General features: G+C 36.4%; 1 protein-coding gene across 1 annotated transcript in view; it reads left to right on the plus strand.

Annotated features, from left to right (window-relative positions):
* The first annotated feature begins 627 nt into the window (after positions 1-627).
* The window catches only part of LOC122346450 (contactin-4), a 71,521-nt gene continuing 44,933 nt past the window's right edge, over positions 628-27,215 (plus strand). Inside the window, exon 1 of the mRNA XM_043241063.1 lies at positions 628-772. The gene's annotated coding sequence lies outside the window, so the exon portion shown is untranslated. The remainder of the gene's footprint in view (positions 773-27,215) is intronic.

Here is a 27,215-nt window from a genome sequence, read left to right on the forward strand (position 1 = left end):
TGTAAAGTGTTATGCGGTAAAGATATTAGATTACAACAATGTATGTTTATTCCTGTAATTTCAAAGCTGTATATTTCCGAAAAATTATCTTTCAAAATAAATTAACAAATAAATAAAATATTAATCATTTTAATATGTTGATCTCATGCTCAAGAAACATAAATTATAAATTTTGGGAAAAAATAATAATAATAATAATATATATATATATATATATATATATATATATATATATATATATATATATATATATATAGTAGGATTACATTTTTTCTTCAGAAGAGTATGAAAATAAAAATATATATATATATTTTTTTCACACAAACAAACAAACAAACAAAAAACACACTAATAAATACATCCTGTTTAACCTCTGTTTTGTTGTTTTGGCTGTGACTGAAAAACAAAACTCTTTTCACAAAGAAATTGTGTGCAAAACACTTACCTCGTGGCATATTTGGAAACGCAGACCTGACAGATAAAACTTTAAAAATGCGCAGTATGCCTGGTGAATATGGATAAGCAAATCATTTCGACATTACAGGTAGCTCATTTACACATGGATTTGGACAAACTAATCGGTTCCTCAATACAATGTGCCTGAAAATCTGGTGCGAAGCAGGGGAGGGGTTTCGTTAAGAATAGCCTACAAGCGCTTTGAGAGGAGACAGGCAACAGTTCGGACAGCAGACCTCACCGTGTCTCCAGCAGACCACATCGCTCCCCACTGTCTCCATTCACGGCATTTACTGGAACCGAGCTTGATTTAAAGGTAAGGCGATCGTTTTCATCACTGCAATGCATTTACCCAGATACGAATGATATGTTTAGTACATGAAAATACCTGATTAACTGATGTTATCTTGTGTAGTGCGGTAACACGGGACCGCGCTAATACGCGCCACGCGTTTTGCTGCGTTTTATGAGTTATCCTGGAATTACTCACCTGAAGGACACCGACTGCACGTTCCAGCTGTTACTCTATAGCGTTAAAATATCGTTCATTCTTCAACTACGTGAATCACGAATCAGCCACGACCGAGTTTTTCGTAAGTTTAAACTCGCATCTGTTTAGATTTGTTCGCTGTAGCGTTTTAAAACACACGCATGTGACACGCTGTGCGTGTATCCGACCTGGAATACGCGTCGTGCGGGGCGCGTTCACTCAGAGAGACGTTGGGAACGTTCTTGCGACGCGTTTTTAAAAGTTATGCTGTTTTTTAACAGTTTTGCCTTCTTAAAGAGACAGCCCGTAAGAAAAAAAAATCTGTTATCGTTCTCGCGACGTTCCAAATCATTATTACTTGAATTATGTTGAGGTACACGCACACAGTGACATCTTCAGTCGCTACTCTTTTTCATTTTGTGTGGGGAAAAAATGGACAGCTATCACCGAATAGCATAAGACGCGACGCACCGGCTGGAGACGTCTGTCTGACGCATGTTTCAATGATAAAAAATTAGAGCAGACGGAACTCAAGAACGCGTCCTCTGTGAACCCCAGTGCTTTATTCTGGAATATTGTGTTCTGCTTTATGAGATCAAATGGTCCGTTACACTTTGCTATTGAATGAAGTGATTGTTGTTACTTTTTCAAAGTCTGTTCAAATCTAATCATTGGAGATTTGAGACGACTAGGAAAGCTGTTCAGATCATGCCAGTTCAGGCAGGAGGATATCCATCGTTCAATTACATGAAATCTTTATGTGTCCGGTTGATGTACAGTAAAAAGTGCTTCAAGTTCAAGGCCGTTATAGTCTAGTTAGGTGAACAGATTGTGTGGATACTTGGTATAAAATTAAACAAGAGAACCTGCTGATTGAGGCGATTTCTTTCATCCGTTAAATACATTTTTCGGCATGCTTTCTTATCACGAACGAGGTTGTGTGCCAGTGATATTATTTCCTCTGTGTTCCCTGCATTAGAGCACTTACCTATCTCCCTTAATTTTTTGCTCTGAATGCTTTTGCGAGGATGCTTGAGATTCCCGTGAGTATAAATACCAGAAGCTGAATAAATAATGATTAGGACAAGTGTGTGCGCGCACTTGCTTTTTTTGTATGTCTGATGTCATTCTGTATGGTTGATTATTGAAGTACAGCAGCTTCTCTTGCCGTGTCTCCAGATGGTGTTGAGTGTATAACCTTCTGCTAACATCTGCTAATAAAGCAACTTTCCAGAGAGATAACTCTTAACGTATCAGCCTCCCCCATCCAACACACACACACACACACACACACACTTACCAAAGATGATTTTGGACTGAGAATGCACTGCACTGGCTCCTTTCTGCTGACTCTTTGATTCGTATTAATAATAATAGCGAACTGAAAATGTTGGCCTAATTCGCAACATGCTTACGTATATGACTTTTTCCTTATTCTAAATAAGCAACCGTTTTCCTGATCGCCAAACATGAATTACCTGTACTGTAGGTCTGTATAAAAGGTGTTAAGCTGATTTTGAGAATGGCACACTTGGCATTTTATTAGGAGATCTTGCTGCGTATGCTATCAGGCAGGAATGTGTCCTTAGAGAGCGTCATCTGTTTGCTGTGATGTAAGATTGCTTAGAAAGCCCTCATACGGGTATGGTTTGGGTGTGTTTTATGCAAATTATTTTCAAACCTTAGACGTGCAGTTGCTCATTTAGAATGCTCAAAATTCATTGACGTTAGAATGAGGTTATGAACAAATTCATGTTTGTACGCACATGTTGCGAATTATTAGTGAACGAGTCCCACTGACACAAAATAAGTCCTGCAAAGCTTAAGGTTCTATACTTTGTTTGTATTGCAGTAAAATTATTTTTTTTCTTTTAATTTAGTGCATTCTGTTATTTTTCTGGATATTTATGTGATAAAAAAATCTCACAGTTCAAGTCATGGAGATTTCTTTGGCCCATGCAATATTTTCGAACTAAGCTAAATACTGAATATCGGTTAGCTTGTGACGTAAGTGGAAATGGAAAGCGATTGTGAGATGTGTATAGGGTTCATTTTTATATCATGTTAATTTAAAAGTCCTTTGAGCTTGTCCACAACGAGGACAATTACTACGACAAAAATGAAAACGAAATAATGAACTTCGAACTTCAATTTAAACAATTATGAGATAGAAGAACAATACTGTCAGAATAACTTTCAGATCTTATTTTCAGCACATCGATGAACGACTAAAATATAATTGCAATTATAAATGAGTGAAAAATCAGGAAAGATTTGTCAAAGGTATGCAGTTGGAGATTTTAGCTCCGGAATTGTCTGCTCGTCTTGGTTAAGACTGTAGATTACAAGCCACTCCAGCTGTGGGATTGAAGTCTACAGGCCTCATCTCCAGCAAGGTGATAGTGATCTTAGTGATAGATGGTACAGCGCTGTGGTTGAGCACCTCCAGCAAACCGCTGTCTGCTCATGTCACAACTCACATATCATAAGCAGCTGCCTCCAGTCGGGTGTCAGTCCACCAGTTCCCTCTGAAAACAATACATGCTTGTGATACATAACAGGATGCTTAAATGTTGGAAGAAGCCATGGTTGTGTTACATTTTCACTGTTTACTATCAGCCAGATGCAACAGATGCCTTGAATATACAGTATTAACCCTATAAAGCTCACTATGTATCAAATATGCCAAAAAAAGATTTTTCAGACTTTTATGTCATTTGCCAGGCCTTGCACGGTTAAAAAAGAAAATTCTGTATTGAATCCAGACGTGGACCCAGATATGCATGCTATGTGACATTTAGCAAGCATCTCCAATGGGCGCTGATATGATATGCTTAAGGAAGACATTTGAAGGTATTTGAAGTGGGCATTTAGTTCGTTTTTTTCTTACAGGAGATGCTATCCGGCTCCCCTAAAAGCCAAAATATTCCAGCACACTACCAAAAACACTGAAAGTTACTATTCCTCGGTTAACAAGCCCAACAAGATGATGAAATGCCCTAATAAGAAGCACTCTCCTCAAAGAAACGTGTTGCCATTTCTGCTAGAACAAAGACTGGTGCTCTCCAAAGTGTTTTTCCAAGGTGAGTTTAGAAGAGGGAGATGCTTTAATTGGTTCATGTTGAGACAAATAGTTTTTCCAGTAGAGTTATGGAGAGGGTGCCAGACATGCCGTGTCCGCACCTTGGTTTGATTTGTTTTGAAACTGTAATTTGCTTTTCTCAGCAACTTTTTTTTTTTTTTTTTTTTTTTTTTTTTTTTTTTTGCCGCACCCCACCCACCCCAACCCTTTCAGTCACTTGCTCCGATTTAATGCTTCTTGGCAGCATGCGCAAGGTTCATGAATAAATCAGAGCCCTCACTGTCAATGCTTAGAGCAAGAGGGAATGGAATTATCATGTTCCGTACAGTTTTCATCCGAAAAGTACTTTCATCATTCTCTTCTTCCACCCGTGCTAAAAATATTGCGAGCGGTTAATGCCACAGTACGTTAGAAAAACATGGCTTATTGGCGGCTTTATAAATATTAACCTGCATCATATTTTTATTCATCCAAATAATAGTATTCGTTATCCAGGTTTTGAACCAAACAGCAACTTTTGGAGATGCCACACAGTTTCTTTCTTATGAAAAAGCTTTCGAATTGTCCTCTGCCAGTGGTCTATTTTCAACTGTACATCCTTTGAGATTACTGTGGTATCATCCTTTCTGAAAAGGAAGGTTTGATTTATGGTCGTGAGGAAGAAAAGGAACTGGTGAAAGGCTTGCCATTGTTCTTCCTGAACAAAGGACATGTTTTACAGTGCATTTCCATGTTCACATTTTTAAATGGTTGCAAAATTGTGCCTGATATCTTGGAGAGTAGCACCAAAAAACAATTTAATTGGAATTATTGGGGGAAGAAATTGTCTAGTAAACTATCATGGCTCCAGTGAAGTATGGGTAAAGAATCATGGCACCATAATTAAGTTTACAGCTGCAGGCTTGAGTGGATTTAATGTTTTAAAATGCTTTTGAGGTCTTGTGACAGGTTTGGTTTGGAATTTATAACCATATTTGCCATAATTTTGGCTTTGTATGGCAATTAAAGTCAGAAGAACTCCTCACACACAATGGTGTCTGTTGCTTCGGGGTCCATGAGAAAAGTTCAAATTGAAGGATATACCCATTGAGTCTTTCTAAGATTTGCATGCAAATTTCTCCCTCAAGCCTAATGAGTTTGCTCTAACAACTATTCGGAGGTTTGCGAGCCTCATTTTAACCTTTAAAGAGTTTACCAGCTCATTTTTGGGATGCGTAGCCAGCGGTGACAACCAAAACAGCGCCCTTGGATTTTTTTTTTTTTAGAAAGTCTTTCTTAATTATTTGCAGCACAAATAATGTATGTTAAGAGGATTATAAAGTTTCCTGTTTAATTTACATTGCATTATTGGTGCATTATGAGAAGAAACAAAGTTAAGTTGCAAAGCTTAAAAAGTTTCTTTTTGTTGTTAAACTTTCATGTTGCGTGCAAATATACTTCAGAAATGAATGTAATTCATTTGTTTTATTGCTTTTAATGAGCAGGGGGGTTTTTTAGGAATAAACATGAAGGGCTCCATCCAGAAGCAGATGCAGTTGGTTGGATTCTGTGTGTTTGTGGGAATGGCCGTTGGCTAATATAGTTGACTCCCATGCATAGTTTTCCGTAACTGAATGTGTATGAATCACCCTGCATCTTTATTAAACATGCAAGTGCAACAACGTAGACTCATAAATGTTTCAGTGCACCATTTCTAGTGAAGTTACTGGAACATAAATGATCCCGTTACAGAAATGTCCTTTGTGGCTGGGCTTTCTCTGACCCTTTTTAAACTTTATGCATGTTTTAGATGTATAACAAACAAAGGCCATTCATAATGTAGTCCCATCAGAGCGTGCTTATCACAAACGGCATGACACAGATTTTTATTGTTCTCCTAGTGTTAAGAGTTGTGCCGAGTTTAATCTACAGCATTCACGCCGCACAATCCCTGTGTCCCACTCCAATGTGCACGAATCAAGCACGTGCCAGTCAAAATGTCATGCCAGTCAAAACGACTCATCGGGCTTAGCTGCGTTTCAGGGGATCGGATTGGATACGTGCGGACCTGCGTGCTATTTTTGTGTGTAGGTTAATTCGTCCAACCTTTTTGTAATGCAGTCATCTTCAGCACAAGTATTAACATCACATTAACTCCGAATGAAATTTCTGAGCTTCACTCCACTGCGGAGCGACGGGGATGTAATTGAGAAAAATCCCACAGGAAACGGTTGGAAAACTGCTAGTCTCGTATTAACTTTTTTCATCTCTTGCCGCAAATAGCTTAATGTACCATTGCAAAAAGGAGGCTTCATTCATTTCAGTGATTCCCCATGTTACCACTCGGCTCCAAATGTCCAAATCAATCAGCGTGGTGTGTGATGAAGACGATGAGCCTCTATTTGACATATTTTGTCGAGATGGAATTCATGTCCATGGAGATAAATTCCGGCATCATCATGGGTTGAATTACTGAATCCATTCTGCAAAGTAGACTGATGCCAGCCTGGTCATGACTCGCTGTACTGGAACTTTTTTTCTTGTCTTTACTGATGAAGTAGCCATGAGGGATGAGCAAAGCTACATATTTTCAAAATCGATTAGCCATTGGGTTGCCTGTGCAACTAGTCGACTGAGGAAAACCTAGTGTATTTGACATGTTTCGAGGTTAAATCTATGCTGATCAAAGGTGTTTCTCTGGGGGTGTCATTATAAAACAAATGCCACGTATACACACACACACACGCACGTTGGTGTTTGTGGTTTATGAGGACTCTCCATAGGCGTAATGGTTTTTATATTGTAAAACTGTATGTGGTTTTGCCAACTCTACACCTAAACCTACCCCTTACAGAAAACGTCATGTGTTTTTAGATTTTCAAAAAAAACACCATTTAGTATGTTGTTGTTGTTTTTTTTTTTTTTTTTTTTTTTTTAAGTCTTTTTGAGTTATGAGGACATTTTCAGTGTCCTAAAAAAACACCTTCAAATCGTAATACCTCTGTCATACCCATGTCATTAAACAAATTAGTGTCCCCGTAAACCACAAAAACCAGCACACACACAATGAATAAATGAATAATTAACTAACTAGCTTCATTCTTATCTTCTCTGTTTTCTTATTCTTCAAAAATCATATTCTGTTTTTTTGTGTGTGTGTGTGTGTGTGTGTGTGTGTTGGTTTGCAGACCTCTCTGCAATAAGATGCACCTCTAATTATAGAGCAATGTATGGCAGTGGTTTTTGAGTATGAGTCATGTACGTAGCAACTGTAGGTTTATCACATATATCTCAGTTTTATTTAAGAAAAATCCAATAGCATGTACATAGCAAAATCCGGCACTCTCATTCACACCTGGCTCAAGCCAAAAAAAATAAAGAAAGAACATATGCAATTAATAAGAAATAATGGTAATTAAGGGTAAATTTGAGTGAATTTCTCACTTCTTTTTTTTTCTTGTTTGTGGAACAATTTAAAATCTTGGGACCACAGAGGTTTGGAGGGCCCTCTGTTGGCCACAGGTAAAATCGAATGAATCAATCTATATTCTGATCTTTTTATACATAGTAATTTAACACGCCAACAGCTAATCAGGATTTACAATAAATCATGTCACAAATCCCTTGTTGGTTTACAGTCTAATGTTACCATATGACAAACAGAGAAAATACACCGGAATTGGTTAGTTTATTAAGTGATTTGGTGTTTTTGTATCCATCTTCTGTCGTGTGCTTTTTGAAAGACGAAGCAAATTAGCACTTATAGCGGCGGACGGCGCTCATGGATCAATATCCACAGCCATTAAAGAGCCCACAAGAAAGGAATTGCATGCAGCTCTGTGTACTCAAACCTGAATTTTGCTTGTGGCGTAATAATGAAATATCAACGGGAACTCATCAGATTGACTTTTGCATGATATGTGTTACATCACATTGACTGGATGAAAAAATGTTATCGGTTTTGCCTGTTTAGTAGTGAAAAAAAAATATTAGATGATCTGATCAACTCAAATTGGGTTAGCGAACGACATCTCAATCAGTAGCTTTGGAAAAAGTCCTGAACGCATGTTAGGGAGATATTTAAAAAGTCACCGTCATGATTAAAGCTGTAAACACTAAATAGATTTCTAATGAGCTGTTTCTTTGATGGACTGCTTACATCTGCAATAAAGCGAAGCCTGTCCCTCTTAGTGCTAATCATTCAATGAAACGCAGTAAGAGAGGATGGAGGTGTGTGTGTGTGTGAGGAGGAGTGTTGATTATCCATGACTATTAGTGCCGCAGCAATGGTCTTATGGTGCCATTTCACTTGACAGCTGAAAAGGGAACAGAGGACGAATGAATTGTTGATAGCTTTATTTATTTGCACACGCTGTCTGTGTTGTCTTAGCTCCAGAGCCACTAAAGGAATTGTGCAAATCAGGAAACCTTGCAATCACAGGCAAAATATGATGCTGCATTCCACTTTGTTTATGCTTTGGGTTAGCAAATGAGTTTTTATAAGGGAAACATTTAGTGAAAAATGAATGTCTAACTATGCATTGCCAGTGCATTATCAAATGTAATATATGGAATACTGATTGTAGTAATATTTGACCACTGAATGTCACTAGTCAAGTATTTCAGGTTCAGGTTAATTGAAGATATATTTTATTTTATTATTTTATTCTATAAACTTTTGAAATCTTTTGAAATTGAAAATATTCTAAAATATCTAGAAATTGCTTTAAACAGATATGAATTTTACAAGACTAATTGCACTAAACAAATAGTGTGAAACTTTAGAACAAGGCTTTAATATTGTAAGAAATATAATGTTGTAAGAAATATTATATATATATATATATATATAGGAGACTAATTTACATAGAAAATACACCCTGAAATGGAAATTCTTTCATTGTTTTCTCCAAACTTCCATTACTCTTTCATCTGTGAAACAAAAAACTAAAAATATATTCTAAAAATGTTTTCCATGCGTTTTTTTTTTTTATCCATACAATGAAAGCCATCAGGGCCAGTGTTGTTTTGGACCCCACTGACTTTCTTTATATGGAACCAAAACGATCTTGAAGAATTCTTTTGCGTTCTACAGAAGAAAGAAAAGCATATTGTTTTGGAGCAACATGAAGGTAAGTACCAGAATTTTCATTTTTGAGTGAACAATGAGTTTAAATATTCACTGTATGGCATTATCTTTCCGCAGACATTTTGAACACAAAAGTGTTGCAGCTTTTTATTGAAGTACTAGTACATCTCGTATTCCATATGGTCTTTGACATTTTCTCTGGCCTATCTCGTGCTGTAGTCTGTGCGCTCCATTCATCAGCCCCAGCTTGTTCTATCGTCAAAACGTCTCTACTCTTTATTTTCCAAGGCAACACAATGTTCCGCCGAAGTGAAAAATAACTCATGACATCTGTGATTATTCCGAACCTTTAAACTGTCTTTTTCTATTACACTTGCATTGGTGTGATTGATTTAACTTTATCTTCAGGGCCACAACGTGCCTTCGTTTTCTCCGCAGTCGGCTTGTTTATGTTTGTAGTGGTTCGGGGAAGCCTTTTTCCTCTTTCTCCGCACCGGAATGGATTCATAATGTGGCCCAAAAGCATGACAGGCTTGGCTTTGCGAAAAGAAAAGGCTTTTCTTTCACTTTCTGTTGCTGCCAGCACTTCTGGTTCAGGACCTTTGTAGTAGCCTTCATTCCTCTGATTTATGCATTGTGGTTTCATTGAGGTGTAATGAAAAAAAAAAAAGATCAACACAAAGACTTTGAAAGCTCGCAAAAATTGCCCTTAGATACAAACAGGCATATCTAAGCAATGCTCTGGGTTAGTAGAAAGTATGTCCTGTAAACACAGGTAATTCTGAGGATCTACCGTCCTGCCATCTGCACCTTCACGTATATAAATCACAATCTGATCTTTTTTTTTTTTGCTTAAGAGATAGCGGCCGTAATGCAGTCCCCAGCTGGTATTGAACCAGAACACAATGTTCTTGGCAAGGGGATCCTGATTTCCCAACATGGACCTACGATTGCAGTCCATAAATCATTTGGAGCGCCTAGTTGGAAGTGCCTCCTCCCTTTATTGGACACATTGGTTATTGTGCGCCAACTTTGTCATTGGTATTGTCCCTACGAGAAGTTGTAACTGCTTGTGGCATTGCCTGAATATGCTCGACTATATTACATTGCAGCGCACTATTCGTCTTCGCATCGCACGTATTGACTCGTAACTTTATATAGTAACACCGAAAAAACAAGAGTTATGCGTGGCCGTCCTCTGGAGCTCGTTTACATTGGCTCATGAGGAACTTAATAACTGAATTCTGGGTTGGGACCTTCTGGATCCCTGATGAGGACCACAGTCTAGTCCAATGATGAAATCTGGGAGAGTCGTCGGAACCAGGATGGATGGTCCGTGAGCACAAGGTCTTGGAGACAATAGTAGCTCACGTTCCACTGGGGTATAGAGATGATGGCTCATTTTCGGCATGGCTACACAGAGTAGAAGCTCATTATTTTGTGCTTGAAAGAATCTCACAGATGGAGACTCATTCTCAGGTTTAATGTGGATGTACTAAAGGACGAGTCTTGTACGGGATTCCCACGGGAGAATTTTCATGGGTGAGTGGGAGTTTTTGAGAACAGGCTACAATCTACCATTATGTGGAATGCGGCCCGATGTGTGCCAATTAGACTGTAATCTACCCGTGTGAGGGGGAGAAAATTATTAAGGGAGACATAAAATGTCAAAGGGCCAACGAAGGAACTTTGGGCTTAAACAAGTTAACAGCTTAAGGCGACAACACCACTGATAACTAGACACACCACTAGTGCACTGATTACTAAAGTGAATATATCTCTGATAATGTATGTGGAAAGTGAGATTCTCTTCACTGATGAGCCACTTACCGTTGTTTGTTTAATTCTCCACCACATTTCAAATATATGATTACTGTGCAATCATTCCAGTTCTCGTATTTTCAGGACTTAAAATGGTGATGGCAAATTTAAAAGAACTGTAATTTCAGCCGTAGCAGAAACTTAATGTCGGTGTCCTTATTTCTACTCATCACATTTCCATTTACAGACATACAATTACTCGCCAGGCTTGAAGCAGTCAGTGAGGTAAATTGTTTATCTCGGCAGGCTGTCACTTGAATCTGGCCACTTTAGTCAAGCGGTATGGCGTCTATTGGATTTGCTATTCAATTTGATGGTGATGATGAAGAAAGAGGCACTTTAGTTTTAAGAATATTCTTAAGTACTTAAATATCTAAACCTTTTAAATAGTTAAATTAAAACCAAAACAGTTAAATGTGGCTGATTCTGATTCAAGTAAATAATTTATATGATGTGGATAGTATTGTGGCTCCCTGTTTAGTGATTCTATGAAGTATAAACCCATATTCTACAAAAATATCTTAAGCATCCTTAATGCAGGATTCATCTGCTTTAAAAAGGGTCCCTAAGTATCTCCTGAGAAGTATTTAATAATAATAATAATGATAATGATGATGATGATAATACAAGTTCTAATTACAAAAAAATGGAAACCGAGATATATTTTAAGTAATACATTCATAAAAATGATTTTTTTCACTAAAAGTCACAGCACTAATTTATGTCTCACATTCTTCACTTTTCAAACATTCATTCCTCCAGTCTTCATTCTTCATTCCTTCAAACATTCATTCCTCTTAAGTGCAAATACTACTCAAAACCTCTTCTCACAAACCAAAAAAATGTTTTTGTGGGCAGGGGTTTACAAACCCTCATTTGGGAAACCCTGAAATAAGATCTCAAGTCTTGTTTTGAGGGGAAGCCCAACCTTTTCACTATCGACTACCCTGTGCTGTAATGTCAAAGGCAGCAAAGTCCATTTTAAGTGCATTTCAAAACGATTGAGGCTTGTAGAACATCTGTTGTTATATAATAACATTTTGTAGGAATAAACGGATATGTTTCAATGGATGCTCTTGAGTGCCTGATTGTGTAGTTCCAGCATCTACCAGCAGTGGCAAACTGGGCCAGTGTTTTGTAGAGCTGTGACATAAACTAAAGGATACTGGCTAAAAGGTCAAATCGATGTCCAGATCCAAGTTCCTGTTTCAATAGGTAAATATGTCAATATAGAAAATAAAAGTCTCTTTCTCTGGGTGTACAGAGAGTCTGTAGTTGCTGCAACAGCACTTTTACTTGCTCAGGATTACTTTCTCAGATGAAAACCAAGCTTTAGTGAATGACTAAAGCTGAAATTAATAGTCTGTTAGATACAGCGATTACATTTTATAATATTTAAGAATCACGTATTTTCCTATTTCACCATTTCTTGCTTTTTACCGGTTTTAATTTAACTCTAAAAAGCTAATATAGCTTGAGGGACTTTAGCTGTGAGCTTAGCCTTCTTAAGATTCAGAGTTTTCAACAGTAATACACACCCTGCTGCTTTTATATGAGCATTTACATGGATTTATTAGCATGAACGTATATCCGGCGCAATGTATCTACGCATTATGTGATTCACAATGTGCATAAAATGCTTATGCGCTTATATCGAGCCTACATTTATAAAGAGCGCATTGCTTCCTTGTGGGCTGTTACTGACAACAAGATAATTGAGGTTTTTAGCATGGGCTAAACCCCACCGCCATTAATGGAGCAGAAACAAAAACGCTGTTTCAATTATATAATCGTCTTCCACCAATAATCCTTCCTCTCTTCTAGAGTGAATGAGCCTCATATAGTGTTGATTTTAGACCTCATCTAATTCCAAGCACTAAAATCTCATTCTGCTTTTGTTGTTGTAAAACAGCAAGAGGATATGAATTATAAATACTGTCTCGGCTTGAGCGAGTGCAATTTCGTCTACATGCATATCAATCCCATGTGCCCCAAACAAATATGCTTGTCACTTTGCATAATGTATAAGTTACAGGGCAGACTGGTTGTGTCTGTTAATGTAATGAGGAGGGTTACCTGAGCTCCCCCCTGCCAGCAGCGCAAAATCCGATGGTGGAAACCTAATCTCGACGTTTGAGAATAGCAGGGTTGATTCGATTTCGGTTTATTGTCCAGAACCAGTTGGTTTCAAGGACTAATTTTAAACCTTTGAAAGTGAAGGGTGTGTGGTTTCATTCAGCATTTTGCTGGTTATGTGCTTCTGGATGCGTCGGTTCATTGCTTCGTATTGTGGTTTTCAGAGAATGAACTTTAAACAAAGCCTTTTGTATATGAATCACCTTGTGATTAGCTTGAAAACTGCAACAACAAAAGTCTCTGTATCTGTCAACTGCGGTGAGGAAATGGATCACTTGTGCATACGCACAAAATGATTACACCAAAGGTATCATTACATTTATGAAAAGTGAATCTAAAGACTTTTAAACGTTGAGCTTGGGAGATGGCTTTCAAGAACAACATTTTATACAGCATTATAAAAGTGGCTGGACTAGCGTTGTTTTAGCACAATTTGTGCTTAAAAAAACAATTAATTTATCATTGTTGGATTCTGTTGCTTACCTGAAATGTTCCTCTAATGCAATTTTGCCCAACCTCTTTGGGGACTACAAAGTGATAGAGTGGAAATCATTTCAATCACATTTCTTTCACTGTAAAAAAACCAAAAAACTAATTAAAAGTTGAGAAAACATAAAAGTTTAAGGCAACAAGTTCAGCTGATTTTTAAGTTCTAACTTTTTCTCAACTTTTTGTTGTATAAAATAAATACAAGAAGTTGGAAAAACGCAAAAATGTGTCTTGCTTTTACTTTTAAGTTTCCTTTTTTTTTTTTTTTTTTTTTTTTAAACTCTTCTACTCTCCTGTCCAGTTGTGTGACATAACATTCGGAAGAAACACTCTCCGTTACAATTACAGAGAAGCAATCGCTTTGTTTTCACCATGTAAAACTTGTGTGATTGCTCCACACAGTCAACTTGCTGTGGGAATGTAAGTCTGAATGAGTCTAAGAGCTGACCTTGCTGCTCAGATGCAGCCAGATGGTTAAGTGCAGTAAACACAGAGAGGGTCAGAGCACACAGAGACCTCTGCCACATGGTGCAGTCAACACAGCGGGATTGCACGGATCAAGGCACGCGCAGGGCTCTAATGCAGATGGTAATTCCTGTGGAAATCCACATCAGAGTTGAAGTTAAATATGGTCTGATCTGCCTGACTTTGACAGGTGTTGAAGATTTGGAGATATTCGAGTTGTGCACCAAGAATGGCAATTTTTGATTTCGAAGTAACAGAAGCAGAATAATAATTTGAGTTAGATTTTTAGGAATAAGAATTAGAATATAACATTTTTAGAAATAAATATTAGAATAAAAAAGGCTGTGGAATTAGCTTTTAGTTCATTATTATTTTAATTATTGTAAAAACAACGTAAAAACTATATATTTTAAGTATTTTTAATGGCAAATATTAATGCTCTTTTACTTAAACGGCAGCATAAATAAACAAACAAACCAACCAAGCAATAATATGAGTAAAACAAATATATTTGTCAACTATTGTTTTAAAAAGTCTTTGACATGAGTCATGAAACCATTTGAAGACACCGCACTTTACCCAAATTAAATTACATTTTATTGCAGTGTCTGTTTTGATCGCATTTTACAGCATTTATTTTCCTGACTTGTTTCGGTACTACCTTGACACCTAGACTGTCCCATCAGACTGGTGAAAATATCATTGAATGCAGCACATGATGCGTGATTCTCATGTCACCTGACAAAAAGGCAGATTGTTGTTTGTCATTTGTCATGAACCAGAAAAGTGTGAAGCACAGCTCTAGCACATCCAAAGCTCCAAAGATGTCACACAACAAGAAGTAAAAATTGTTTTGAGCCTGTTTTGGACCTGTGGTGGGATGAATTGTTTTGCAGGTTTATTTAATCTCTTTTTAAGGTTTTATATGTTGTAAGTAGCAATCTGATTGATGCCACTTACTGCTGTATGGTGATGAATGGCAGCAAAATACGTTTTCAAACGGCTGAACATCGCAATGATCATAGTAATCCATAATAATCCACACAATAATTTGCAAGCAATACGTGCCCCTCCAGTTCATCAATTAATGTTTCAAAGTGGAAATCTTGAGTATTTGTAATAATCAAATCCATTTTTAAGGTGTTTTTAATAGGTTAGTTCACCCAAAAATTAAAATCAGGATTTGTTTTGCTCACAAACATATCATTTTCTGCACAGTGCCACTGTCAGCATGCCATAAAAGCATGCTTTTTCACCAGATTCATATTGCGTTAGTAGGTGAGAGCAGAATTTTTTTTCGAACTTCCTGTTTTTTCCAGCTTGAGAATTTCTGCCCAATGAATGGATGACCTTAGCGTATGTGTGGTTTTGTTTACAGTTTCTGGTTCACTATTTGATTTTATATCAAATCGTGCACGTGCGTACAATGTCTTGGTCAGTTATGGCATGAAGTTACCAAAAAGCTGTCTTAAAACTGTACGCGCTTGGAATATGTTATATGAGTTATATGAAGAAAGCCTCTGAATTGTTTTTCAAAAATTTCTCCCTCATCTAACACACCATATTCAACTCAGCAGTTCATTGGTAAGACCGAAATGGGTTAGAAAAGATGATGAGAGTTGAGAGAAAATATGACGCGTCAGATCCATGTCACTTAAAAAGAGGAAATCAATAACTTTTGTATAGGCGTATTTACCTGTATTTAGTTTAGAATTCAGCGTTTGATAACTTCATTCAATTTCTGTATATTTCTGCTGAGGGGCACCTAAATAAATAGTATAAGAGTTATTATAATGGGTTTATATGTGTAAAAAGTTATAAAAAAGTTAGTTATTTTTAAAGTCAATGGTTAAATATTAGGGGAATTTTGTTTTATATATTCTTTTTTTTTTTTTTTTTTTTTTTTTGAGACAGTTGTCTCATCTGAATCAGAAGAGAAAAAATGCACAAATTTAACTGGTCATGTGGATTACTTGTGATTATTTTATCAGTTAATTGGACTCCTTTCACTGCAGAGGATCCCTTGGTGAACAAATGTTGTTTTTTTTCTTCTCCCAAATCTGACTAAACAAACTCATCCATTACATTTTAAACGTACATTTATATTTAATTATTACTATTTTGTTTTTATTTTTAAAGCGCATTTTGTCAGTAACCCATTGAGGGTATCTAAACACCATTTATGCACACGTCTTTTGTGGAGCTATCCAAACATGAAAAGACCAAGTGTAAATGCACTCCAAGACACAATGGTAATCCGATCTCCCGAGGTGGTTTGAGTGGATGTTGTGCGGGAATAGAAGATTGGATTTATATCCGTTTTGCAGAGATGTTTTAATGTGGTCGAATGTAAATGGAATGTGCATACCGAGTAGGAAAGCGTGTGTAAAAATGCATAGCAAAATGTAAATATACCCATTCTGTTTATGTTAATTGCGATTTTGGCAGTAAAACAGCCAGTAATAATAAACCTCCTTAGATTCTCTATCAAGTTTAGAATCTGCATTTTTTTCGAATACGGCTTTTGTCACATGATTGCCATCTGCTCCAGCTTTCCAAGTGATCCTCCCGTGCTCTCAGTGCCATCTAACAGAGCTGTCGAATAGCTTTCCCACTGACATGACCTTGAGTGGAGAGATGCCACACTCTTCATAAACTGGAGTTGACAGAGCATGGATCTAGAAATGGCATCCTCTCAAATAAGCACCATCTCTTGTTGGACAGGTCCTAGCAGGTCCCCGTAAGGACAGTGTCTCATTCACCTAGAGATAACATTTGAGTGACATTAGCTTTAACAGGAGCCAAGGCGTCTGTTCTCATAAAAGCTGGGGAAAAACCCCCAGCCATGGCAAAAGCGACTGTCCTTCAGCCTTTATCTCGCCTGGTCTTGCTGTGTGTTCTGGAATATATTATAAGACCTGGCTTTACGTTTGATGTATTCAAATGAGCATGACATCCCCAGACAAGCTAAACCTCTGCGATCCTGGTTCAGGCTTATCTTCCTATAGACAGATGAAACCACACTTGAGAGTACATCACTGATATGGTGAGAATCTCTCATTTGCAGAGTTCAACCAAATCTTGCAAAACAAACGCATCAGGTTAAGCAGTGGCATAGATAAATGAATATTACTGATCGAATAATTCCCAAAATAAAAAATGATCAAAAATATTTTTATTTATTAAATATGTATATAAATTCAAAAATATATGCCTAAGACTGGAGTAATGGCTGCTGACCTGCTTTGCCATTAAATAATAATAATAAAAAAAGAAAAAAAGTATAATTTTTATATATATATATATATATATATATATATATATATATATATATATATATATATATATATATATATATATATATATATATATATATATATATATATATATATAAAAGCTCTTTCCCATCATATTTTTTATAGATTTTAGTTTAATACTAGCCTTGATGAGCATACTTCCTTTACAAAATTTTAATAATAATCATGACTATTCCAATTTCTATAATTTAAAAATATACTAACATACAACATCTGTAATTTTTCCTTGCCATCAAACATGTTTACATTCAATTCCTGTCTATATAAATGTATTAATGCATTAAAGTTTTGTATTTGCAGCTCTGATGTGATTTCTTTAAAATTAAAGGCCAAAATGTTCTATATTCCTTGGTATGGTAGGGTCTCCTGTATGCCAGTGAGGTTGAATAGATTACCATTCGCCTCTGTGTCTAGATTGCACCGTCAAGGTGATAAGTCCTCCCTATTAAGGGAGATAACTTTGACTAATCATACTGAATTGCTTTCATTAGGGTGACTGAATTGGAAGCATACATATAAAAGACATCAGCATCTTCTCTTAAAAACATTGCACACTGCTCGATGCTTTTGCTAACACCCATGCCGGCCACTGAAGAACCGAACATTCTGGACATCAAAGGTGGTTGTAAAAGCAAGGTGAAATAGGTCAGTCATTACGATCGGCATACGTGTGATTTCAGTCCAGACGCGGTTACGCAACTAGCCAAGGCGAAGCTGTTATTATTCCTTTGAACTTAATTATGCCTGATAATATTAGGATGCTTTCAGCTGCAAGAAATTGGTGTGTTTCATTTCATCGGATAAGGAGAAGCTACAAGTGAAAGCAATATTAAAGATGAATTTCTTGAGACGGCCAAAAGCATTTCTCAGGAGTCATTATGAAATAATGCAAAGAAAACATATCACCCCAATAAGACTTTTTTTTTTTTTTTTTTTTTTTTTTGCAAAAAAAGAAAATATCAAATGCTAGCAATTGTCTTTTGCAGTAAACACATTTTGGCTGGCTTACAGTGGTAATAAATTCGTTCATTTGACAATACGCCAGCACTATTATTTTGCGTATATACTCATGTCACCCTCTAGCACCGTCTGTCTCTTTGCATGATAATGATTGTTGTAGAAGTCTGTATATGGTTTTATAGGAGGGAACTCTTTAATATTCATGTCTGCTCATGCTGCTCACAAAGCGTTGGAAGAATTTTGGATCCCTTTTCTTTGACTTGGCCAGACTTACCAGACTTGTCAGAAGAATTTCTAAATGATGTCAGTAAAATGAAGCTGCAGGCATTTCTGATTGAATTCCAGCTTTTGGTTTTGTATCTAGTTTGTAAGTGTATTGAACTCTTTGATAGTTACCTTGTATTAACAAGCCCTTAGTAGCAGCATTTAAAGATTTAAACAGAACGTTCTGTCATCATTTTTATTCATATAACGAAAGTTCAAAACAACATTGGACCTCGGTCACATTCATTGTGAGGAAAAACACGCACACTTTCTATAAAAAAAATGTTTCTTTGCGTTTCACAGAATAAAGAAAATCACAGAATTGAAATTTTGACTAAACAGTCATTTTAACATGTTTTGGTCACGATCTGGCGTCGGTTCCTGAAGTTATAATAAAGGTCAAACATTCGAATGGAGGAAGAACGTATTTCATTCTTGTATCTGGATTTGTGCAATTGAAAATTAATATTCACAGTCACATCTGAGGCATTTTAATTATAGCGAGACACATGCTTTGGTTTCTTTGGATTACGGTTTTAACAACAAATGGTGGAATACCCCAGGGATTTGTCCTTGGAGACGGTGTCTGTTCAAATTCTCACGATGAAACAGTTTATCCAGAAATGAAAGAAATTGTCATTTCTCACCCACAGTTTTGTTCCAGTCCCATATGCTGTTGTTGTCGTTGTTTCGTTTTTTCTTTTTGTTTTTTTTTTTTCCTGTGAAACACGGAAAACTATTTTAGAAATATCTTCTCACAGGGCTTTTACACACATGCACAAGATTTAACTTGTTTTTGGTCTCTGTCGGGGCCTGAATGGCACGGTCACCGTTGACCTTATTCTTAAGAATAAGACCTTAAGGTTGCACTGTTGTTTAACTACATTCCAAATGTTGATCTCATGAAACGTCTTTTAGAGAAAAAAATTGGCAAATTGGCAAAGCTTCATAAATACGATTTGAATGCTGTAAAAAATTGCATGATCTAGAACCTTTTTAGTATGTCCTTCACAGCACTGTTTTCATATGCTTTAAGTTCAATATAGCATCTAACCTAATTATGGTCTGTACACAAAAAAAAGAATGCTGCCTTTTCAAAAATGTGAATCTTTGTACCTAAAAGGTGTATGTTTGGTACCTTAAAGGTAAACACATCAGAACATAAAGCGTACATATTAGTTCATAAGTTGTATCTTTTCCTTCCCCAGTTTTGTACCTTTTTTTCTGAGAGCAATTGCAAAAAAGCTGCTTGAAGATACTTAATTACCGAAAAACTAGATACAAGTTTGGATTGGCATAAAGAGAACGGCGTGAATTAAACAACATTTTTTTTGTTCTTGTTGTTTAGAGGGAATTGTTCCTTTAATTCACACTGTTTGTGATGGGCAATCAAACACAACAGTGTTTCATGAGCAGTCACAAAGCTTTGATAAGCATTGTAGTGCCGTTGCTTGCCATTTGATTCCTATGCGAAGGAGACATCAAGAGAATAACAACTCAATCTATCCAGCCCTTAAAAAGCAAGCTAAAAAGTTAAAGCGAAGCAGCGCGCTTTGATTGCAGCCAGCACGCAGTGATCTCAGACGGCCCACAGACAGTCTTTCTCGCCGCTCTCAGGTTGCCCTGTATCTCCGGATGAATAGATGTGATTGCTAGACTGGGCTGAGAGCTCAGACTTCTCCTGATCCAGGCTCTTGATATTTATAGTATTTGTAGCTGTGCTGCAGGATGATTGAATATACCGTGGCTGTAAATAATAAAGCTCCTCTAGATGCCAAGCACATAAACAAGAGCAGAGTGCATGCACTGAACCAAAGAATGAGGTCAGGTTACTCTCATGGGTGGGGATGGGTTTTTTTTTTTTTCTTGAAACAGTCAATAACAGGGGCACCTTCCTTTCCTCTGGGTTTTATAATTTGATGAAGATGATTTGGTTGTTTTTTGTTCGTTTTTGTTGAAAGTCTTGAAAGTACTTATTTGGGTCAAGATGATGCGGTTCCTGAAATGTGTATAATATCCTTTAAATATTTGTGGTATATGTATTTATTTTTTTACTATTATTTTGAAAGAAACTAATACATTTGCTCAGTAAGGATGCGTTAACTTGATCAAGAATGAAAGTAAATATCACTGTTATTAGGCAAAAGAGTTTTATTTTAAATCAGTGCTATTTTGCAATTCTACTCAAAGAATAGTAAAAAAAAACAGCAGAACAACTAATATTAAAATAACAGTAAGCTACTTGAGCAGGAAATCAGCATTTTTCTGAATGATCATGTGACATGTGAAGCCCAGAGTAATGTAATAAAATCAGCTTTTTTAATGTATTAAAATATAAATATGGTTCTTTTTATTTCAGTTTTTTCTTTCTTTTCAGATTTTCGGTGTAGTGTCAGACATTTGGACCCCACTATATCTGGAGAAATTTTCTCACAAATATTTCTCTCAAACGTTCACAGCGCACCTGCAAAATCGCACTTCTCTGTTTCACATCTATTTTGCATGCTGTTTGGTCATTTTTTTTCAGGTTTGTTTTGAAATTTTGAAATGTCACAGTATCCAATAAATATTTCCCCATAAAGGTTTTGCAGGGATATGCATAATGCCTCTGCTGATATATCTTTGATCCCCTGAATAAAGATGATATTCACCTTTCAAAATCCTCAACTGGTTGAGCGTCTTAAACCGCTATTTGAATGAAGCATCCCTTCGAGTCGAGTCTTTCCTTGATGTACACTTGATTTCGCTTTTTTGATTCCTGAAGGACTGTGCACAAATATTTATGTGCATATACATTTACATAGTTACATTTCTTATGATCCAAGAGTCAGAGAAACAAACTGGATTAAGATTGTGCCAGTTAAATTTAAGTAAAATCTGATATATTTAAAAAAGACATTGTTAGAAAAAATATAATTTATCTAAAAAATAAAACAAAAAAACGAGAATATAAAACGTTTTACATTTCCTTTGTGATTTCAGTAAAAAGAAAATCCACCATGATGCTAGATTGTTATATTAGACCTGCTGATATGTCATGAATAATATATTGTACATAATAAATGTGTATATAAGAATAAAAACAAAATACGTAGTCAAGATTCACACATTTCTAGCAGGCTTATGTATATGAAGAAATTATAAAATCTTCCCTTTGTGGATCTTAAGCTTTGAAATGAGTAAGTGCTTAGAGGAGCCAGGCAAAGTTATCAGTGATTTAAAGCCAGGCGTAGGTTTAATTCCATTGAAATCCTGATCTTGGTGCATAGCTGTTTATCTCACTGGTTTTATTCTCGCTTTCTCTCTGTTATGCAGAACATGTGTCTTTTGCCACAGTTTATTTCTATCTGTTCATGTGTAGTTCAAATAAACAACTATATGCATATCACAGAAATATAAATGAGTGCACTTAAAAATAAATGGAGATGATAGGGACTTGGGAAAAGATTTTAGTTGAATTTGTCCATGCATGTGTATGTGTATGTGTGTGTGTGTGTGTGTGTGTGTGTGTGAGAGAAATACATTATTTTTTTTTGTTTTGGGAGTCCCAAACAACTGTTTGACATGCGTGCAAGGTCAAAAAACACTTTTTATTTTCTAATAATATGCACATATTCTTACCTTATTTGTCGAACGACTCCCAAATGATTCATTCAATGATTCGTTCTGGTGAATGGTCAGTTTCATTTAAAGCAGTGTTCGTGAGGTTAAATGATCCAAAAGCTGCACCTAGTGGCAAAGAATGAATTAGCATTTTCATTCAGATGAATGTGAAAATCACGTATGCGCTAGCAACAAGTGGGCAGGCAATATGCTAATGTTCCATTTTGGCGCCAACATGAAATGACTTGTGAGTCGTTTTAAAAATGACTATCATTTTAATGAGTCAGATTAGACTCTTCCTTTTTGAGAGACAATAACTTTATACGCGGTGCACTTTCAGATTGAAAACTTTCCATGGTGTTTTCATTAACTTACACACAGCATGAAATGTGATTTTCAAAAATCCATAATAGGGGCACTTTAAAGGAGTAGTTTACATTTTTACTTTTGCTCAAGGTGAATTTTTAAGGTGAATCCTGCCTATTCTTTTCAAAAAATGAAAGTGAATGATTAACGGGGCTGTCAAGCTTTCTAAAGCACGCAAGAAATACCATAAAAGTATCATAAAACTGATTTATGTGACTATATCCCAAGTCTTCTAAAGCCACACGGTACCTTGCTTTAAAACTTTTTTGCGGTAACTGCTTTGTTATTCCTGTGAGGGTGAGTAAATAATGAGAGAAATTTCCTTTTTGGGTGAACGATTCCTTTAAAAATGGTTTTGTCTTCCAGGAAGAAGTAGCAGTTCTTGACTCATGACAAGATCACCAGAACTCTAACAGCTAATTGCTCGCCCAATCTTGCTTACATTATACATTCACCGTCCTACTGTACATCCACAATGCAAATTCCTTCAGTCTAATTGTCATTTTGCTGAAGCACACGGAGGATTATACCAGCCAGCAGCTGAGGAAGCATGCGTTCAGCATTAGCTGCATGGGCGACTGTTGTTCAGCGTGCTTCAGGCAGAGAGCTGCACGCACATGATTGGCATCCCTTTAACCAGAAGCGTTTTAGTGCGTGTTCAGCTTCCCGGTCTGTTCCATCCCAACGATCTCTGTCTGAAAGCTAATTGGCCTTTGCGTGAGAGCCAGGATAACGCTGGCAAGTCTGTCAGGCCAAAGAAAGTTATGATAATTGTTACAGTTGCATTTCTTTGTTCAGATGGTGGTTTCACTGTGCGCTGTAATGAATAAAATATGATTCGGGACAGTGGCATCAATCTTCGTTCACGTCACGTCATCTTCTTTACGGTAGATTCTTGTGCAGCGCTTTACATAATACATCTCAGGTGGTATGTTATATGTGCGTTTTTATTTTAATGCACATTACTGTTTGAAAGTTTGGGATCAATAAAGAAAACCAATGCTGTTTTTGATAGCAAGAATAAAATCTTTCACCTCTGCGTTTTTTAGTAAATCTGTTAAGTTTCCGTGTGTTTGGATAATCAATAAGACAATTAACACGGTTATCCGAAAATATGTTAAAATGTTGTTAAAATTCCTTTGTTTTCCTACTTTAAATGGTTTTAGAAAGTGCATGCTGTAGATTAAACATTATTTAGTTGACACCTCAAATCTTGTAGGGCAATATTTAAGGTTTCTGACAAAAAATGCGGAAATGTTAGCACAGAAACTTGTTTGGGTTTGTGGAATAAAACTTCAGCATGGCTGATAATGTAAAAATGTCACGCAACAATAACACAAGGCACCCACTGCTAAAATCAATATTTTTCCTGTACGTATTCAAAATTTAAACAGTGTCACACATTATTTGTGCACTTTTACTCCATCCCCACTTGTTAAGGTATAACCAGAGAGCCTATCATCTTTTTACAATAGTTTAAACTCGTATCTCATTAGAAACGGCTTTTCCCTTCCTGCTTAATCCCATGGATTTCTGCGACCGTATAGAAGCTCTGCTCTCCAGCAGAAGATAATGGAACCAAGAGCGATGCTGATGCATTATAGAGACCCGTATCAGTCCCTGACTCTGTTAGAATTAGCATGGGAAATCTTTTTCTGCTATGTATTATCTTTTTTTTTTTTTTTCTGAGGGCACTGTATCATGCGAGAGCTTTGCTTGCTTACAAGGCCTACAGGGTATTTACTGTGTTTACACCCTGCCACTGGATTCAAGAGATTACCAGAACAATCCAGCTATACGACACAAGCATGGCGTTGTGTGACATAATACAGCACCTGTTTTTTTTTTTTTATTTGTAACGCTAACATTTATTGTTTAAACACTGTTATTTTTTATAGTTGGTAAAACTGTTGGTTTAATATAAATTATGTATTTATTTATTTGCTTGCTTTTTATTGATTGTCATTATATATTTTATAAAACAGATAACGAGTGATGGTAGCTTTGCAAGATTCTGAACTTTTTTCTTCCTTTCACGATTGTTCTATTTGTACTGCATTTAAACTCTCTTTATTCCCACCATTGTATTGTAACTTAACGTTTTCCAATCAATTGAACCATTTTGCGTTAAAAATAATGTTTACACATGCTTCAATGCCTACGACACCCTCACAGCCATAGTTTAAAACCTATACGTTTTCATAAATGAAAGTGGAAGGTAGCTGTCATTGCCAAATGGACACAAGTGCAGCAGTTCGATGGCTGTTCCTTACGCAAAGCTGCCATATGGCTTTCGAAGTTCTGTAATATAATGTGCAATTCTTATGGGACATTTTACTACTTTGTTCTTTCCAGAGCCTATTACTACTCATTTTTCATTGTTGTGCAAAAAAGTAACTTGGACATTCAGCTAAGTAACTCCTTTGTGTTCCATGGAAAAGAAAAAAATCTCAGGTTTAAACGACACGCGATGATCAAAAATGTTCATTTTTTTCCATGAACTATACCTTTAACAATGGACTGCAGGGAAAAAAAGAAAAAATGAAAGAAAGAAACTAATAGCGTTCATCATTTATAGGAGTCAGATAGTTGTAATTGAACCTTATTTTTATGTATTAAAAGCTGCAGGCTCATTGTTATTGGCCTGCCGTTTCTGCCTGCTCTCCACACTCTGTTCAATTTAGCTGCCTTGTACTGTTCTGGTGTGATCATTCCTGGTTTGTGCAGGGTTGATAAGGGGCGCTGAGGTTCATTACAGTTTGTCACAGGCAGCAGACATCATGTTCACCATCCTACACTCTAATCCTTTGCATGCAAATCTCCGGCCAGGCAGGTCTCCAGGCAACAGAGACGACTTTGAGACAGAAAGTGTTCTGTGAGTTTATTTAGCACTGTATAGATGACGAGACTTACCTTATAGGAGACTATAGCCACCTAAACACAAGGTGCCCTGCAGTGTTTGTTCACCCAGAACATTTACTGTGTTGCTCACCTTCATGTCGTCCCAAACCTGTACAACTTTATTTTGTAGAATATAAAAGGAGATGTTTAGAAAAATATCCCAGTGTTTTTTTTTTGTGTTTTTTTGGTCTCTCCATACAATGATAGTAGATGCAAACCTGGGACTGTCATGGCCGCCATTGACATTGTGCTAAATTACTTTAAAAAAAAAAAAAAAAAAAAAAAAAAAAAAAAAAGATGCTTGGTACGGGTTGGTTAAGATGCTTGATTTATGTGACTACTGCATCATATTGAGCGCTGAAAACTCTAAGACTGATTTGAGACTTTGCAGATAAGTCTCTGAGGTTTGACAGTGAAACACTGGTAAGATAAGTATAATACAAAACGTTACTGTTTATAAAGATTTGAACGTTTAATTTTAGTATAGGCTTTAGTGACCTTATTTGGCAATTTATGTATAATAATATTTCACATTTATTATTTTTTTAATTTAGTTAGTTTTAGTACATTGACTACAAAAGGTCATTTCATTTTTTAAAATCTAATATTTATATTTTATTTAATCTTTCTTCAGTTAACAAAAATAATAGTATTAGAAATAATAGTAATACTAAGATTTTTTAATAGTTATCTTCAAATATCAAGTATAAGCATCATATATGGCATGGTAAGTAGTCTAAGAGTTTAATTTTTTTTTTTTTTTTTTTTTTTTTTTACGCTTTACAACTATACTGATTGTACCAAAGAACAGTCTATTTTTGATTAATCTTGATTTTAACCTACATGATCTTACATTGCTGCTTTAATGCTTAGAAATGTAAGCTGTAAATGATAAAACAAGAAGTATGTTCACAGTTTGCATCAACTTTTTTATCGTCAAGGCATCAACGAGTCTCATTTCGGAAAAGACACTCTGAATCAACACTTAATTAGAGTTATTAATAACAAGTGTAAGAAAAGCTTCCATTTATTGAAAAGGGACCTAAATAACATTCATGTGTTTTCCTGACAGCCAAGCTAATATGGCATGAGCTTAGAATATCTGTGTGAAGTGCCAATATAAATAGACTTCATTTTCCTTTTCGTTGTTAGGTTTTTTTTTGTTTTTTTTTCCAAGTCAGATGTGTGATCAGAGAGCATGTTTCGGTTAATGATCACCTCTGGCTAACTGCAATCAATTAAACCACCATAGAAGGTCCTCAAGGCGAAGAGCGGCGCTCAACACGGGGGGACGTGCAAATGAGGCTCGAGACCTGAAAACGGAACTAGTACTTCCACTCGTGACCAATAGTGTCATCGCAATTAAAGGAAGCTTTGCTGTGAAATCAGAGTGAGAGGTGCAACATGCTGCTATAGAGATCGAGAACTCTCAGACCCAGAGGTACTGGCTGTAGCCGAAGGCCAACAACACTGGAGCTGGAGTAAACCTCGTCTTCGAACCGACGTATAGAATTTCTGCAATGAATTTCTGAATTCAAATCGGTTTTCTCAAACACTCCTGCTGGTCGGACAAACAGATACAGATAGTCGCATCCCAACATCACTGCTTGAGCGAATGTGTCGGTTTGAATGCATGAACAAACAGAGCACTGTTTTGATAGAGCCCGAGTCACAGTGTTTACACTTTTTGGGGGAATCAGCATACAGATGGCTTACTTAAAGTTGTCTGCATAATAAACTGGATTTTAACATCAAAAATAACACACTCCAGCTTTAACTGATAGCGAAGAGATCAAA

Source organism: Puntigrus tetrazona, chromosome 6 (assembly GCF_018831695.1).
Source record: "Puntigrus tetrazona isolate hp1 chromosome 6, ASM1883169v1, whole genome shotgun sequence".
Lineage (NCBI taxonomy): Eukaryota > Metazoa > Chordata > Actinopteri > Cypriniformes > Cyprinidae > Puntigrus > Puntigrus tetrazona.